At 38.8% G+C, this 16,771-nt stretch overlaps 1 protein-coding gene across 5 annotated transcripts in view; it reads right to left on the bottom strand.

The window, feature by feature from the left end:
- AUTS2 (activator of transcription and developmental regulator AUTS2) overlaps nucleotides 1-16,771 on the bottom strand; it is a 1,103,682-nt gene that overhangs the window by 776,618 nt on the left and 310,293 nt on the right. The window lies entirely within an intron of this gene.

Here is a 16,771-nt window from a genome sequence, read left to right as displayed (position 1 = left end):
AGATGAGGAGGAGACCATGGAGAATAATCTGCCATAATACGTTCATGCTCTTCCACACTGCCCTAAAAGACTGATCACTTGAGGGTCTAGAATTTCAGAAGCAATGAGCAAAATCTGGGATGACTGATAATTAAAAGAAGGCCTATAGTTCCCTTTGTAGAGGTGGAATGTGGAAACTTGCAGCTTGGTCCAGGATAACTCTGGTTTATGGATCACAGAGGCATCTAGGATACAGGTCCTCTACAAATGTCATTTCTCACAGTGGACACCCCAGCCTTCCCCTTCCCAACGCCAAAGAGAAGCAGGTTAACAAACATATATCCAGTCACACTGTGTACCTGTAGACGGCCAATTACTCTTACAGATGCTCCTTAGAGAAGATCTAACCCATTGGCCTCAAAGTACTGGCCCTCAGACCAGCAGCATCAGCATCACCTGAGAATTTGTCAAAAATGCAAATTCTCAGACTCTCCCCAGAACTACTGAATTAGAAACACTGGGTGGGTGTGTGGGGTGGGGCTCAGCAACCTGTTCAACAAGGCTTCCAGGTGATCCCGATGCAGATTAAACTCTGATCTGTGTGATCTCCTAGTTGTACAGCAAAGGAAGCTGAGGCCCGGAGAGAAGGTCACATGGCGACTGTATTTCAGAGCCAAAGTCTACAGACTCCTACCCTTTGTTCTCTTCTCTGCACTACACTGCCTGTGTAGACACCTAAGCAATAGATGTGCTCTGGCCACATGCCTTTATCTCTGCCCCTTTGCCCTAATGTGCCCTAACATGGCTCTGATGGAGGTGTTTTTCTGCCAAGCAGGGCACATAAGAGAGAAGGCAAACAGCCCATGGCTCAGTTACCATGTGGTGGCCCAGAAGCAAGTACTGATTCATCTTCTAGAGCAGAGATCACAACCTTTTGCAGCAAAGAGCCAGACAGTAAACACTCGGGCTTTACAGACCATGCTATCTCTGTTGCAATTGTTCAACTCTGCCATTATAGCTCAGAAGCAGCCACAGAAAAACATAAACAAAGGGTATAGCTATATTAAAAAAAAAAATTACTTACAAAAACAGACCCCAGGTCGAGATTAGCGGCCAGGTCAGCTTGCCGACTCCTGTTGTAGAAGATGGCTGGCACAGAATGAGAGTTCCATAAAAACAAGTTGAACGAAAAAATAAATAAAAGAGCGGGACTACTGCTGCTGCTTACTACATTCCTCAGTGTCTCCTGTCCATCACTCTTCTTTTCTTTTCAGTACTTCGTCCTCAGGACTGTTACATGCGCTTACTTGTGCAGGCTACACCTCCAGGATGAAGGACTGAGGGGCGGCCACACTCTGGTTCACACTCACGCCAAATTGTGTGCCCCAAACCAGGGCTGCTTCACCAAGAGAAAGGGGAGGCTCTGTGATGTGCACATGGTGCCGGCTGCTCACAGAGCCACGTGCCCTCAGCACTGAACCACCCCCCCACTACCCCAAGACTTGTTCTTCAATTTATACACACACATCCTCTGTCTCCTACTCATCTTTTCACTCGTCTTTTCATCTAGACCCAGACATCCATTAACAGTTACCAGAAACGTCTCCTGGTAGTTCTTCAGGACCAGGAATAGGCTCCACATGATTTTGATTATGCATCATTATCAGTATTCAAAAAAAGCTTGTGAGCATATTACCCTGATATGGATGTAGATATTTATATGGCACTAAAGGATTGTGCATATTACAAAATATACAAATCAATATAAGAAGGGAAATAAAGATAAAATAAACACAATTTTCACAATGTTTTAACCAACATAATGGCATTAGCTACTGTCTCAAGGTACAATTTCCACTGAGGGCAAGGTCAATCATTAATGACTATGAATATAAACCTAAGTTCCCAATTTTTTTCAATAATTGCAATTTTTGGCCAACTTCTTAATAGATATGATTATACAGATGCTGTTTGTACCTAGCAAGATGGTTGATACAGAGCTCATAAAAAGAACACAAGTATCAGCTCTGCCATTTCGCTGTTGTTACCCTGTGCTTATGTTATCTCATTCCACAGTTTCTTGGAAGGAATTTTTAAAAATCACTTGTCTTTTTTGTGAGTGTTAGTTTAGTTAAAAGTAAGTAACATAAACTGGTAACACACTTTATAAGCTAGATACTGGGACACAGTGAGCAAGATGCCAAAGGAGCTGCCACAGTGTCCACTCTCCCTTCAGGACAGCACCTGCCACACCCTGCAGGACGCGGGACTGACCATCCCAGAGGCCGACAGTGCACTGTCAACTCAGATACTAAACATCCACAAAGTTCAATGCATCTTCCTTAAAGACAACAATAAATCTAAACATAATCTCTACTCTTGTGTTCTGTGCTCCAAAGGATTATTCTAAAAATCCTCTGGGGGAGAGGAAGGCACATATCCCACCTTAGGAAGCTCCACTCTGGGTCAGCGTCTCTCAACTTTATGTGTCCTTGGTCACAAGATCAATTTAGTGGGTAATCACCACCATATATGTATGTGTATTGTGTATGAACAGGAAAGGAAATATCATAATATACTTCATGTAGTAAGGTATTTAATTAAGCTTTCCGTTTCACATGCGTATATTTAAGTGCAGGTGTGTATATGCATTTGTGCGTGTGTGAGTATGTACACTTGATCATGATATAAATGGCATTCCTAGTTGTGTGAAGAAGGACAAAAAAGTTTTGAAAGTCAGCTCTAAATAAAACAATTTGGAAACGTCTTGGGATGAGATGCCCGCACAATTTGCCTGTTCAAAATGTGTGGTGATGGGACTTCCCTGGTGGCGCAGTGGTTAAGAATCCGCCTGCCAATGCAGGGAACACACAATCAATCCCTGGTCCGGGAAGACCCCACATGCCGCAGAGCAACTAAGCCCCTGCACCACAACTACTGAGCCTGCACACCACAACTACTGAGTCCATGTGCCACAACTATTGAAGTCTAAGAGCCTGTGCTCCGCAAAAAGAGAAGCCACAGCAAGAAGTTCACGCACAACAACGAAGAGGAGCCCCCGCTCTCCACAACTAAAGCCCACACGCAGCAATGAAGACCCAATGCAGCCAAATCAATTAAATAATTAAAAAAAAAACTCGTAAGGTGAAGGAAGGGAGAGAAGGCACAGGAGCAGCTGTGGCATTTTGGAAATGACACTAGGTTTAAATTAGATGTGCATCCAAATGCCAGCTCTATACTGTCTTGGTGTATAATCAGAAGTTAGATACAACCTCAGGCCTTTGCTTCCTCCACCTAACAAGTGGAGATAACAATACCTATCCTATGAAGTTCTTAGGAGAACTACTGAAAACCACAGAGGCACCTGGACAGTGCCTGGCACATGGTATGCATTAACAACAGAGAATGACTTCCCTTTAAGTTAGAGAAGCATAGAACCTTGTTAAGGAAGCTCAGTTAAACATGAAACAATACACACAGTAAAAACAACTATGACAACAACAGTAATAATGAAATTAAGGTCACAGATACAGAGAACAGATGGGAGGAGGCAAAATCGGTGAAAAGGGTCAAAGGGAACACATTTCCAGTTATAAAATAAACAAACCATGGGGAAGTAGTATAAAGCATGGTGACTATAGTTAATAATACTGTATTGCATATTTGAAAGCTGCTAACAGAGCAGAACTTAAAAGTTCTCTTCACAAGAAAAAAAAAATCTATAGCTATGTATGGTGATGGATGTTAACTAGACTTATTGTTGCAATTATTTCATAATACATGAATCAAATCATGTTGTACATGTGAAACTAATATAATGTTGTATGTCAATTATACCTCAATTAAAATAGTACATACATACATACCATAGTGAGGAAAAAAACAGCAAAGATTAGCATAAGAGAAAGCATTGTCCAGAGTGTACTATATTTCTAACCTTTAAGTGCTCTCTGGTAGCAGAAGACATGATGTTCTGTAAAGGAACACAGATGTGGAGAAACCTGTAATAGCACCTTTCCTCCGATCACCCTCCAACACATCATATACATACCCTTGAGGCTATAGAAAATAAAAGCAAAAGAACAAAGGAATGAAATAGCTTAAAAAAAAAAAAAGTCCCTCATAATCATTAGCCTCCTATAGCACAGGTTTCATTATTCATGAAGACAGCCTAAGCGGTGTGCACAATTATTTACTTGGAAATCCAGGAAAACAACTGCAAATCAATCTGTTTGGGAGCTCCCCTTAAAGAGCTCCTCCAGCCATCACAATGGATTCTTACAGACAACCTTCAAAATCCATTTGGTTTATCCAAAAGCTAGATTAGCTTTAATAATCCTAAAATATTAAGTCCAAACAGGAAACCTTTGGTCAGTGCAAACTTAAGACCACAAGTGCCACTAATGACTGAATTTGGAGCACTTCATTTTCTCAAACAGCCCAAGAGGATCAGGTTCTAGACCTAGTGCCAGCTTTGTGACCTTGAGCAAAGCGAAACTCCTCTTGGCTTCTCTTTCCCCACCTATAAAATAATGAAGTCATCCAAAAACAGCAGTTAAACTGGCAGTTCTGTTTTGTTTGGCCAGCACACTACTTTTTAAAAAAATGGTTTTGCATGCCTTAAGAAAGGAAAATTTCTTTGCAGTTTTCCACAAGCCCCACTGCTCTCTATCATACCATGAGGTAATAGTCATATAATTATATTATCTGCTCAGTGCCTGAAGGCATTGCAGGGGCTCCTGATCTAGCTCTAAAATTCTAATTGTAGTGGGAAAAGTGAAGGTGAAAGAAAGAGGAAGAATGAGGCAGAACAGGTCTAACTTTTAAAACTCTGATTTGATGAAGAACACTGTCAAACTGTGCTTAAGGATCCACCACCAAGTCACAACACACTGTGAAAGAGCCAACAGGAGAAGAAGAAACAAATGTGTAACAGGCTGAATCAATTATGTGTTTTTGAGACACAGCCTCCTGGGTTCAGCAGCCAAAATCCTCGAGGATCAAACCCTGAGAGCCATGTGCAGAGATCTAGAGGCAGGCCAGCTCTTGACTCCAAAGTTAGAATTCACTAAGAGTCCAAACAATTCCTGTTTCAGGGGGCAAGTCTTCAGGAGGTACTTATTCAGGCCTCTCTACAGCAAGTGACCCAAAGTTAAGTGCTCAGAAAAGCTAGGGGAAGAATGAAGGACAAGTTGGCATTTCTATGAAGAACTTTCTACAAAAAAAGAAATTCTAATGACTATCCACACAAAGAATTCTAATATCTGTCTGCAGTTTCACCTCAGGCAGGCTACCCTTCCGATGAATGGAAAATGAACAGAAGGCTGGGTCTCCCCAGATGCTGAAGAGCATTCCAGCTGCTGAACACAACCTGTTTGCAATTTTCCACTCAACCACCAGAATGAAAACACAAACCTTCAGGAAAAAAAGGCCCTTAAACTTCCTCCTGATTGCTGTTAGTGGTTTCTTTAATCTTTTAAGCTCTTGGGCTTAATACAGCAGCTGCCATCAAGAGTACTTATATTGTTGCTGCAGATAGGAGGAAAGTGAAGGGAAAAAAAACTACTAAATTCAGAAGCATGGATTCCCATTCTGTCAGAATCAGCAAAATGGAAGGGAAAAAAAGGAACACATCTATAATGGGCCTTAGAAATAGAAAATCACCTTTTAGAGGCAGAGAGGCTTGAAAGGGGCATCAGATGTGTCTAGTGTGCTTATGGCATTGCTCTTAACTCCTCACCCCACCACTACCCAGCTTCAACGCTAAGGAACCCCCTTTCAACAAGATCTCTTAGCAGAGTTCTTACCAAACAACACTGAGAGGTTTCATGTAAATAAAATACATGAGCTCTGCTTTAGAAAAATGCCACTGGTTTAGGATAGGGAGGAGGGGAATTCAAAGTGTAAATGTTCTCATGGTTTCATAACTTTAGAATAAGAAGACTGTCACCTAACGCAGTGATCCTCAAATGTGTCTACCAAAGCACCCTTAATGATAGAAGAGAGTGACTATAAAACAAGAGAACTCTTTCTGTAGCCTGCTGTTAGCACAGTACTTCTTTCAGTTTTGGTGTTACATACACCATATTAATATATTCGAATTCCTTTCAGTCCTCAATATATGTTTGTTTGAGTATAAAATTAATGTTCTGCCCAAAGCCTTGGGTAAAACAGATCTTGAAGGCAGGCAGTAAGATATATGCCTGCTGTGTTTATACTGGGACTTTATGAGGCTCTTAGCGTTCTACCACATTTCCCAAGAACACACACAACAGAAAGCCATGATCTAGTCCAAAGCTACAATTCTGATGACTGAGAAACTGACACAGAGAGGCAAAAACTCATGCCCAAGGTCACACAAATTAGCCAGCATTATGACTCGAAGTTAAATGCAGTGCACTTTTTGCTAATTTACAGTGCTTCTCTGTACTTACATTTTAAATAATAGAGGTAAATGAAAAAAACCTGACTACTCAAAAATTAATCCCCTCCCCCTAAACTGTCCAAACCTCACTAATGTATGAGGGCAGAGACTCAGTACACCTGTTGCTGTCCGTCAACTAACTCCACTTGAAATCACATCAATATCTTAATAGTTTAATGAGTGTTCAGGATTTATTATTCACTTGATTAGTTTAGTATTGTTTTGCTATCTTTATACCAAAAAGTCTGGGTAGCACAAAAATATTTAAAAGATAAATACCACAAGTATAAGTGTACATTTTTACACTTTCTTTAATAGTTTTTGTAAGAGGAGATACATAAATGTTATCCCTTGAGGGAAAAATTACATTAAAAGCTTCAATCCTCAGAAATAAGAAACTGCCATACAAGTGCAGGAAAAACCAATTTGCAAGTAAGGTACCTAGAAATTAAACTCTGAGCACTTTCTCTTTGGATAAAAATAGCAGAAACACAAAACTTTAAGTTACTAAAATAATCTGCTTTTTCTTCTTTCTAAATAAAATACAAGGCTTTAAAAGTCAATTTTCCAGATTGGGTGGGGGGAGGAATTCTTCAAATTCACCCAGCATACAAATAGCTAATAGCATTTTCCTCTCTGAAATAACGAAACTGCCCCTTTTTCTTACAGTTCCTTGGCTAATGGATACCCCTAATGAATTCCTGCTAAAGGGAATATCGGTTGAAAGTTTACGTCTCAGTGCAAGTCCCAGAAGAGCAGGGAAAGCCCAGCTGCCATTTTGGAAACGCCATGATCAGACTCCCCACAGTCATTTTAAACAGCATAAAAGTGTTCATTATTGCACCGGCTGTTTCTCAAACAGCCTTAGTTAATTCACTGTGTGGATTTACTGAGTCCTCATAGGAACTGAGTGCAAAATGGATGGCTACTGTCCATTCTCTACATTATCACACAGGCTCATTGGGCCCATTCTCAGTTCTCAATGGTTCTAAATACTCTCAATGGTTCTAAATACAGGTAGCATCAGCTCTCTGGCTCTGCAATTTCAGAGCACAAGGTGATTTTAAGTGAAAATGCAATCTGGATCAGAAGGCCAAGGGCTCAGAAACTACAACTTTCCTGTTTTCTAAACACTGAAAAATTACAATGTTACTCTACAAACAAAAAAACCTTTAGACACAAAAAGCAATCATGGAATATTCTCACAGGCTAACTTATTATCAGCCCAATCAAGAAAGATTTGAAGTTAATATTATCAAGGCTCTCAAAATCAAGATGTTCTAGGATAAGCCCCCAATTCACACCAGAGATGAAGAAGCTCTTGGAAGCCTGGCTCCATGACAGCAGCTCAAAGAAACTAACAACAAACCCAAAACCACGATTCTGCGTAATTCAAAGAGTGAACCAGTGGATGGAGGAGGTCAAGATAATCAGACCTTATAATTACCTACAACTGCTGATTAGCAGATTTAGGATGTCATTTTAAAGAGAGTCCCTTGGCAATTTTGTAAAACTATTTTGCTGAGTAACTAAAATCACCACAATATTGAAGTCTGCACTCAAATATGTAGCTAAAGCAATTACTGTTGGAACTAAGGAAAATTCTTCCTCATTAATTTACTAAAATACTCACTGCTATGATCTTCTCCAGATCTGCCCTTTCTAAACTGGGATTTGTACTAAATACGTCAATATGGTATTTACTGCCAAGGCATAACTTTGCCATCCATGGATGACTCTATTCCTGTTCTTTATTCAAACTCCTATAAAATCCATATATAGAGACCACATCTTGACATTATTCGGTCTTCACCTGGAACAGTGGACCAGAAGTCATGTGGCAGTGCTTGATTACAAGGTGATCAGAGAGATGATTCTCAATATGCTTATAACATTTTTAACGAATGAAATTAGAATAAAAATTTATTCAACTGAAGTGAAAATATATGAAAATGTTATTGTTGAACTCACAGATTTCTTTTTAAGAAGTAACAATGCATTTCCTCCCAACACATTTCATCCAAAAAGCTGCCAATGTTTACCTTTCGCATTTTAAAAATAAAAAATCTGTGTTGAATAAAGTTAAGTATTTTGTCCAAAGTCAGAAGCTAGAAAGTAGCTGAACCAGAATTTATTCTAAAACCCATGTTCTTTCCATTTGTTCAAGCTAATTTCAATAGGGTATACAGTGTAGCTTTGAAGATCTGATCTTCTGAACACTGGGATGCATATAGCTGCTCATAAAGTATGTTATAGAAACATGTGACACATTAAAAAGTTTTTATTTTATTAGAATAAAAACAATTTTTATTTTGTTAAGTGTGGCAGTATGGTTGACACTCTTCTAGAGAGAAAAATAATACCATGTGCTCTGAGCAATTTAGGAAAAAGCAGACCCAATCACGCATTTAATTGATCTATTTTAGGAAGTCACCAATTTCCAGCCTGAAAAATTGAGGGTCTCCATAGGCACCTAATGCTGCAATGACCTTCCTGAAGTGTCTGAAGTGCAAACCAGAAAGTTTAACATCATAATTAAATTCAAACATTTACCAAACATCCAATTCAGTTCCACAAACATCTATTAACCATCCACTGTGCATAAAGCACCAACACGGTGCCAGCAATACAAATAAAGACTAGTAACTGAACCAGACAACGTGCTTCTAAAGAAGTCCAGAGCCTAGGCAGGGGAAGTCCTAAGGGCTAGCTACCAGGTGCTACAGGGACACACAGAAGACGTGTGTTCATGGATAACATGACATCCAACTCAGGTCATTCAACTCAGCTCTTAGAAAATGAATAGCAAGTTTCCTGATAGCATCAGAAGCCATTAAATACTTTTAAACAGAATCAAATCTGGGTTTAGATAAATGTATATCTGGTGGTGGCTTGAAGTGAGAGGTAGAAAAACTAAAGTAAACCTTTCTATGTCGATTAGTGGGCAAGGAAAATTGCATAGTGGTTAAAAGCAATGGCTTTGCTAATTGCTAGCTTCGTGACCACAGGCAAGTGGTTTTAACTTTCCAGTCTCAGCTGCCTTATCTAGAAAAATGTGGATAAAAATAGCACCCACCTGACAGCATGGTTGTGAAAATCAGATAAGATGAAATGCGAAAAACTTATGATATAGTAACTGGATTCAACATATTTTATTACTAATAAGGCATGAGAAAACAGGGAATCAATCTTTCAGGCATTTTTCATTCATTTTCACATATACTGTTATGCACATTTACATACACTAGGCAATATCCACTATTTTTTACTTGGTTTGTGATGGTTCTAACGGTAGATAAGTCCAAATTACCTAGTCCAATAAAAAACTATCAACAAACAATAGAAGTTTTTGACTCTGCCTTTTCAAATGATATCATCACAACTTAATGTGGTGTTGTAAGGTATTTCATCTCACTGAATCTCAATGTCCTTGTTTTTAAATGGAAATAAAAGCACAGAGATACTGAAGAGATATTAGGCTAAGTAAGAGACAGCACAGGTTAAAAGGTCTAGCCCTTCATAAGAGATGGAAAAATGATAATTTTGTTCTGTTCCTTTCCTGTTTGTCAAAAATGTATGATTAAAGAGTTTTCTTAGGGTAACTTTTAAAAGCACAAACAATACTACAGCTGGACTGTTTTAAACTAATTTGCTTACATTCTGGAGGTATATTTTCTACTGCTTAATTCCAACTGGCATCAAAGTTCCTAGTATTTCAGAACCTATCTTTGATCTACAGGCCACAGGCATAACTCTCTTGGGAATGCCTGACACCAGGCTAAGTATCTGTTTTTGTTTTTGTTTTTTTTTAAGAGTATCTTTTGAACAACCCTCTCTAGTGAAGTGGGGATTGGGTGAGTTGCAGTTTGCTCTGAGAAGTTATTTGGAATTATTCTGGTAAAGGCTTGCTTGAGTGGCAGCCATTCCACTTGCTTATCTACTTATCTCCTAGACTACTGAAGGGATAAACATAAGCAGCTGAGCTAACCAGTGGTTACTAGTAAAAGATACCATTCATACTATAATTATAATATAAAACTATTTTATGTATAAATAATTCCCTAAGAAACTAAACACTTGCCTTGATTTCTACATAGACCGGGGATTTGGAGGCAGAATATCAGAGTAAAACTTGAAATTCTAAAGCACTTTTAATAACATAAAACTACAAAATGAAGAGAAGTACCACTTACAAGCTGTGTATATTTGGATCAGTTACTTAATCTCTCAGTGCCTCAGTTTCCTCATCTATAAAAAGGAATGATAACTATACTTAACTTTAATCTATGAGAATCCAAATAAAGTGGTAAGCACAGGGTCCAGTAGAAATTAACTGCTCATAACAGGCAAGGTATTATTAATATTTTGTCTTTGCAGAGCCGGGCCAACAAGTTTAGAAAGCCTATACAAAAAATTTATCTTTAAAATGGCAACCACCAGAGATTTCAACTTTAACAACTTGTTTCATGTCCTCAGTGGAAACTTGGGCAGAAGAGTACTTATTAGAGAATATTCTGTTTTTTCCATATGACTAACAGTTTTTTCCATATGGCCAATAGTAGATACTAAAATAATATTTGTTTAGTAAATAACAATTGGGCCTTGTTTAGTATTTTTTTTTATATTATAGTATCTTAAGTTGAAAGTCAGAAACACTACTTTTAATAACTGAGTTTCATGACATTTCCACAACTGACAAAATAGAAACCAATACTTTTAGATTTCTCTTTGGTCTTAGCAACAATCTACTTCAACTGGAATTTTGTCATTTAGTAATCAATTAGTATTTTACAATCCCAAATCCTCAAATTAAGATAATCAGTGGCGTTTCTTGGCAAGATGCCCATATGTGTAACATGAACTTCCTGTCTAATGTCACAGAAGCCCTCAGCAGTTTTCTGTGTTCTGTAAAGTTAACAAGCATGGAATTGCCAAAGCCCTATTTCCCTCCAATCCTTGCAAATGACACAACTACCCCAACACCTGACACTGGTGTCAATGCTCAGGTTCAGAATGAGGATCAGCACTAGATTAGTGACATCTGTGTACGCTATAATGGCTCCTTCTTTCAGTCTCTTTAAACCTAGCATTTACACTTATGTACAGAGCATCTGTAATGACAATGAGCACTGCTGATAACACTTGAACACTTCTCGCTGCTGAGAAAAGCAGTGTGAATTCTAGTATTAAATGAGTGCCCACCCAGGGTCCTCAATGAACCAAGAACCAACATGAGAGAACTGGCAGACAGATGGTCTACTCACTAAGACCGCTTTTCTTGCCTCATAAGACAGGAGGAGCTGCTGACAATTCACACAAGAAGCCTATTCAAATCAGATGAAGAGAAACAACAGAAGTATACAGTGGACCCCTGACCAACACGTTTGAATTGGAAGGGTCCACTGATGTGTGAATTTTTTTCACTAAACATGCACTACAGTACTACAGGACATGGCTAAATCCAGGGATGTGGAACTAAAGATACAGAAGGCCGACTGCAAAATTACACAGGGACTTTCAACTGTGCAGAAGGTTGGCACCCCAACCCCTGTGTTGTTCAAAGGTCAACATAATGCTTCTATGTGCAAGACATCATTGAGCACTTCACTTGTTTTCTCTCTTACTGAGGTTTCACAAAAACATCATTGTATCCATCAACTGATGAAGGGATAAACAACATGGTATATCCATACAATGGAGTTTAATTTGGCAATAAAAAAGAACAATCCACTAATACAAGTCATAACATGGATGAAACCTTGAAGACATTATGCTAAGTGCAAGAAGGCAGTAACAAAGCATGACATATTACACGATTCCATTTACATGAAATGTGGAGGATAGGCAAAATCCACAGAGATAGAAAGTATATTAATGGTTGCCTAGAGCTGAGGGAATAGGGAGGAAATGGAAGTGATATATCGGTTTCTTTCTGGGATGATAAAATGTTCTAAAATTGACTGTGATGCCAGCTGCATAAGTGTGACTATACTAAAACCACTGTACACTTTGAATTGCTGTATTTTATGGTATTTGAAATACATATCAATAAAGCTGTTTTTAAAAACCTGTGAAACAGGTATCATTAGCTTTATTTTGCAAACAAGGGAAGCAAACCTCAGAGACACAGCCGGTATAGCAGAGATTTAGAAAACAAGGTCAGTTGACCCCAAATATCAAGTTTTTAAACTATACCCTACTGCTTCTCAGAATACTCAAGATGCTAAGAAAGGGTGGAGATCTAAAATCCATCTGACCCTATCATCAAATTAGATTGCCTTGCAGTCCTCAAACTTCCCCATTGCTACCAATGTCCATTCTTTTCAATATCCATTCTACGTGGATACCATGAAATATGATCTGTAAGAGTTAAAACAGAGCATACTGACAAACCTTAACGCCTCCAAACAAAAAGTTTCACCCAACAAAACATGGCCTTTCCGAATCTCCAAACCAAAGTCCAAAAAGCTACCAAAAGATTACCTTTCCCCCAAATGATTAAAAAAGATGCAACATGAACAAAGTGGGTGACCATTCAGTCCAGTTCAGCCCTAGCAGCCCCCAGAGCCCCCTTCTGTGACTCAGGTACTGTCCCAAAACTAAATGTTCCCTAACCATATAATTTTTAAAAATCAATATAATGCCCTAAATACAAATGCCTTCTATAGTCTTCTACAGAGATAAAATAGTATTTTAAAACAAAGCACACGAGTCCAATCACAAAAACAGCAATGCTGAAAAGAGGCCCTGAATACACTCCAGGGGTCTGGATATAAGAACATGCCACCTTCCTGAACATGCCCAAACAAACCTGACCCAAAGTAGATATGTAAAGCTGAGTTTCTTCATTCATAATAAAACAAGAAAAGCATTTTATTAAGAATATTCTACAGACTCTCTAATAATTCCAGCTTGGGGCTGGAATTATTCTTAGAGAGCTGAGGTCAACATTTCAAGTCCATTTGTTCCAACTCCAGGCTATTGCTGTTAGAGAACTGTTGGCGGGGGGGTGGGGGGCATTCTCTTCCCCCCACATCACACTTCCACTCACTAACTCTGTGGTCTTCACTTGGCCTGCATTTTTAATCTATAAAATGACATGAACTGTAGAAACTCTTGCACTTTTGTTCAGGATGAACTACTTACTTACCTATTTCAACAAAAATTCAATTATTCAAAACAACTTAATCAGCACTTTCACATCATCAGTTCATACACTCATTTTGACTAATTCATACTTTTTTCCCCTGGTGAGTACCACCATTACTTACTGAAACTTTTCTCAAAATAATACATTCCTTTGTCATTTTCTTTCTAGGTGTTAGTGTGTACACCTATGTGTTAACTTACTGTATCTCCAAACTCTTCAATGTTCTTTTGCATTGTTTTCTTTCCACTTGGTCACTTAAATGCTGTCTTAGTCCATTCATCCTGCTGTAACAGAATACCATAGACTGCATAGCTTATAAACAATAAGCATTTATTTCTCACAGTTCTAAAGGCTGGGAAGTCCAAGATCAAGGTACCAGCACGGTCGCATTTCGGTGAGGGCCCTCTTCTAGGTTACAGGCTTCTTGTTGCATTTCCACATGATGGAAGGGACTAGGGATCTCTCTGGAGCTTTTATAAGCATTTATCTCACATGTGAGGGTTCCGCCCGCATGACTTAAGCACCTCTCAAAGGCCCCCATCTACTAATACCATTGCATCTGGGGTTAGGATTTCAACATACAAATTTTAGAGTGACACAAACATTTAGACCATGGCAAATATCTCACCTATTTTTTCTTAATAAATGGACAGTTTGTCCTCTTTCAAACCTGTAATTAAAATTCTCCAATGAAGTTGGTGTTAGTTACACAATAAAAATGACACATGCATTGAAAACCCTGATGGACACCAGGGAATGATGATGACTTAGAGAAATGTTTTACTATAACAGGAATCAATATTACCAAGGTATTTAATAAATGGCTATGATTTTAAAATACATATACTAATATTTCCTAGATGGCATAAAAAATGGTTGCAGGCATTTTAGCATAACAGTAAATTCGCCAATGTACCTCCCAATTACACAATAATATTGAGGCTACACCATCCTGACTTTGAAGCTAAATTGTTACAAGAATATGTGACAGAGAGACCAATAGTTCTCTGCTTAGGCTGAAAGATGAAGACATACTTGAAAATAAAGAAAGCCGGTATTTATAGAAGACATTATGTGCTAGGCACTGTTCTAAGGACTACACACATAATAACCAACTTAAGTCCTTACTAGGAGCCTGGAATGAAGGTAACTGTACTGTATTATCCTCAGTTAACAGATGAGGAAACTTACCTGACATCCTTACATTTCAATCTACAAGCACATTAAAAGCTCATGCATATGCATGAAGCACCTGTGCTCTGTGCAAACACATACATATGTAACACAAACACACATCAATGTAACACTATGCCACGTAACTGTATGTGTGTATATATACACATGTGGGTAAATGTACAAATAGATTTGGCTAGGGAAAGAAAACACACATATGGTCCCCATTTAAAGATTGGGATTTTAAAGATTTTTCAATCAGTGAACTTGATAGCCACATCTTTCTAGTCAGTAAATACATAAAAATAATTCTAATGTTGGTTTTCCATTGGCAAGTATATTAGAAGATTAAATTGTTGACATATGCAAACTGATTTTCACAGCTCAAACTGACTGATAGCTTTAGACACAAGTCACAAAATGGTTTTGTTGTGACTTCTGTCATACAGAAAATCATACAAATCATGCAGAAATCACCAGTCAAAATATGTTATACTTGCCACTGCCAAGATGACTTGCTACCACGATTCAGCTTACTTACTGCTGGGATCGCAGCCTGGGGCGGGGGTGGTGGGGGACAAAGCCCTTTCTCCTGGCAGGGGCCCAGCCTCCCAGCCAAGCCCCTGCAGGGGCCAGGGAGTCTCCCTCAGACATGGGAATAATAATTTACTAGTGGGGTTTCTTTATAATAGAAGAAAGTTACCACTGATGCGGGACATGTATATAAGTACCCTTATAGTTTCAACCTAATTATGACAATAACTTTTTTTTATCAGAGTATAGTTGCTTTACAATGTTGTATTAGTTTCTGCTGTACAGTGAAGTGAATCAGCCATATGTATACATATATCCCCTCCCTCTCGGACCTCCCTCCCACCCCACCCCTCATCCCACCCATCTAGGTCATCACAGAGCACTGCGCTGAGCTCCCTGTGCTATACAGCAGGTTAACACTAGCTACCTATTTCACACATGGTAGTAGTGTATGTATGTCAATCCTAATCTCCCAATTTGTCCCACTCTCCCCTTCCCCCTCATATCTACACGTCCGTTCTCTACATTCGCGTCTCCATTCCTGCCCTGCAAATAGGTTCATCTGTACCATTTTCTAGATTCCACATACATGCATTAATATACGATACTTGTCTTTCTCTTTCTGACTTATTTCACTCTGTACGACAGACTCTAGGTCCACCCACATCTCTACAAATGACCCAATTTCATTCCTTTTTATGGCTAATATTCCATTGTATATATGTACCACATCTTCTTTATCCATTCCTCTGTCAATGGACTTCACTCTCTTTAAAAAGAAAAACTTTTTAAAGCCCATAAACTTCTCCCAGGATAACTAACTACTATAAAAGCTGGGTGAAAACCTGGCACAAGGCAAAACCAAATGTACACAAGTGGTAGCACACCAAGCCTGTTTTATACACTTATTACTGACGTTTGGAAGATAAAATCTCTCACTCATTTATTCAACTATTTGAGCACTTGCTCTGTGTCAGCTGTGTCAGGTGTTGCTCTAGGTACTAGGGAGACAGCAGAGAACAAGGATCTGTTCTCAAGCCCCAGTATTCCAGTGTGAAGGCAGACCATAAACAGGTACAGAAAACTGCAGACACTTTTTATCTGAGGAAACTAGAATAACATATCAGAGTTAGAGGAGCATTCTGAAAAGTATGAAGCACAATATGATTATAAGGTGTAAATGTTCTACGTGTTTTCGTAACCACTAGTTTTCCAGGTCCCTAATGTAAGGGTTGGTTCATGGCTTCATGTTTCTTTTATGCCTTTCCCTAAATGCCTTACACTGTGCTGAGCAAAGTCTGGCACAATAAATAGGATACTTTAACAATAAAAATAAAGCAAGCAACCACAAATAACAACCCTGGGTCAGGAGTAAGTCATAGCATTTAATCCAACCAGTTCATCCAGTCTGGCCCAACTGTTTTTCCTTCAGAAATTCTAGTATTATGGAAGACTTTCATTTCTCAGTTTTTCAAATGCCATATTTAACTCCTCCCAAAATAATCCCCCCC

The sequence above is a fragment of the Hippopotamus amphibius genome, chromosome 9 (genome assembly GCF_030028045.1).
Source record: "Hippopotamus amphibius kiboko isolate mHipAmp2 chromosome 9, mHipAmp2.hap2, whole genome shotgun sequence".
In the NCBI taxonomy this organism is placed as follows: domain Eukaryota; kingdom Metazoa; phylum Chordata; class Mammalia; order Artiodactyla; family Hippopotamidae; genus Hippopotamus; species Hippopotamus amphibius.
This window is presented reverse-complemented; position numbering and strand designations above follow the sequence as displayed.